Here is a 2,553-nt window from a genome sequence, read left to right as displayed (position 1 = left end):
CCTCCCTCCTTATGAGAAGTTTCGTCCTCGAAACTTGGCTATACATGATCCTCAAAGAGATAAGGGTATCGTTCTAGCATCTTTTCTTCCAATTCCCAAGTAGCTTCTCTTTCGGTGTGATTGGACCATTGTACTTTGACATATGGAATAGTTCGTCGTCTCAGTACTTGGTCTTTGTTATCCACAATCCGAATCGGAACTTCTTCGTACTTCAATTCTTCATTTAACTTTCCTTCAACCAGAAGTGGTCCGGCCTCGAGAATATGACTTGGATCGGAGATATATCTTCTTAGCTGTGAAACGTGGACAACATTATGGATTCTTGACATATCAGAGGGAAGTGCTAATCTGTAAGCAAGTGTTCCCACTTTCTCAAGAATTTCAAATGGTCCGACGTATCTCGGATTCAGTTTCCCAGCCTTATTGAATCGTATTACACCCTTCATGGGTGACACTTTCACATATGCCTTCTCTCCAACTTCAAATTCCACGAGTCTTCTTTTCATGTCAGCCGAGCTTTTCTGTCGATCTTGTGCAGCTTTTAATCTCTCCTTGATCACAGCAACTCTATCCACTGTTTCTTGGATTAGTTCGTGTCCAACGATGGCTTTTTCCCCTACTTCATCCCAATACAGTGGTGATCGACATTTTCGTCCATATAGAGCTTCGTATGGTGCCATACCAATGCTGCTGTGGTAACTATTATTGTATGCGAACTCGATTAAGGGCAGATGTTCGCTCCAATTACCATTGAAGTCCAGAGCACAAGCTCTCAGCATATCCTCAAGAGTTTGAATTATCCTCTCTGTTGGGCCGTCGGTTTGAGGATGATAAGCCGTACTAAGAGTAACCTTAGTCCCCATAGCTTGTTGAAAGCTCTTCCAAAATCGAGATGTAAATCTAGGATCTCTGTCTGATAGTATGCTAGCTGGTACTCCATGTAATCGCACGATCTCATTCATGTACAAGATGGCTAGCTTGTCTAAATTATAGTTCATGCGGACAGGTAAGAAATGTGCAGATTTTGTGAGTCTATCTACGATTACTCATATTCCGTCATGACCTTGTCTCGACTTTGGTAAACCAACTACAAAATCCATGGAAATATGTTCCCATTTCCATTCCGGGATTTCTAATAGTTGAAGAAGTCCACCAGGTCTCTGGTGTTCTGCCTTGACTTGCTGGCACACGTGACACTTAGAAACAAACATTGCCACGTCCTTCTTCATTCCACTCCACCAAATTTTTTTTTTCAAATCTCTATACATCTTGGTACTGCCAGGATGGACTAAAAATTTTGACTTATGTGCTTCGAACATTACTTCTTGTCGAAGGTTATCGATGTCTGGTACCCACAATCATCCTTTCATCCACAAGATTCCTTTGTTATCCGTCTCGAAATCTGGTGATTTCCCTTCTTTGGATTGCTCTTTCGATTTCACCAAAACGGAATCTCTATCTTGACTTATCTTGATTGTCTCTTGAAGACATGGTTGTGCTGAAAGTGATGCTAGGATCACCTTACTCGTATCCTTTCTACTTAAAGCATCTGCTACCTTGTTGGATTTGCCTGGGTGGTAGCTTATCGTCAAGTCGAAATCCTTCACGAGTTCAATCCACCGTCTTTGTCTCATATTTAGTTCTTTTTGAGTTAACAAATATTTGAGACTTTGGTGATCAGTAAAAATATCGCACTTGGCTCCATAAAGATAATGTCTCCAAATTTTTAGCGCGAACACCACTACAGCTAGTTCGAGGTCATGTGTTGGGTAATTCTGTTCATACAGCTTCAACTGCCTTGACGCGTATGCAATCACCCTTCCCTCTTGCATGAGTACACATCCTAAGCCTCCTTTAGATGCATCACTGTAGATGGTGAATTCTTTGCCGTCAGTTGGCAATACCAACACCGGAGTGGAGGTAAGCTTCTTCTTCAAAGTCTCGAAGCTTTGCTCACATTCTTCACTCCATTGAAATTTAGAGTTCTTCTGTGTGAGCTTGGTGAGGGGTATGGCTATTGAAGAGAAACCTTCAACAAATTTTCGATAATAGCCTGCTAATCCCAAGAAGCTTCGAATTTCTGTCACATTCTTTGGTCTAAGCCAATCTGAGATTGCTTCAACTTTCTTAGGGTCCACAGATACTCCTGCTGCTGATATTATGTGTCCCAAGAATGTGACGCTCTCTAACCAGAATTCGCATTTCTTGAACTTGGCGAACAGCTCCTTTTCTTTAAGCGTCTGGAGGGTGAGGTGAAGATGTTCCTCATGATCTTCCTTACTTTGTGAATACACAAGGATGTCGTCTATAAATACAACCACAAACCTATCAAGGTAAGGTTTGAAGACTCTATTCATGAGGTCCATGAATGCTGCGGGAGCATTGGTCAGTCCAAACGGCATTACTGTAAACTCGTAATGGCCGTATCTCGTCCTGAATGCTGTTTTAGGAATATCTTTTGCTTTGACCTTCAGTTGGTGATAGCCGGACCTTAAGTCGAGCTTGGAAAAGACTGTAGCTCCTTTGAGTTGGTCAAACAGATCATCTATACTT

The sequence above is a fragment of the Primulina huaijiensis genome, chromosome 5 (genome assembly GCF_012295235.1).
Source record: "Primulina huaijiensis isolate GDHJ02 chromosome 5, ASM1229523v2, whole genome shotgun sequence".
Lineage (NCBI taxonomy): Eukaryota > Viridiplantae > Streptophyta > Magnoliopsida > Lamiales > Gesneriaceae > Primulina > Primulina huaijiensis.
The sequence above is the reverse complement of the archived record's forward strand: the minus strand, read 5'-3'. Positions refer to the sequence as shown.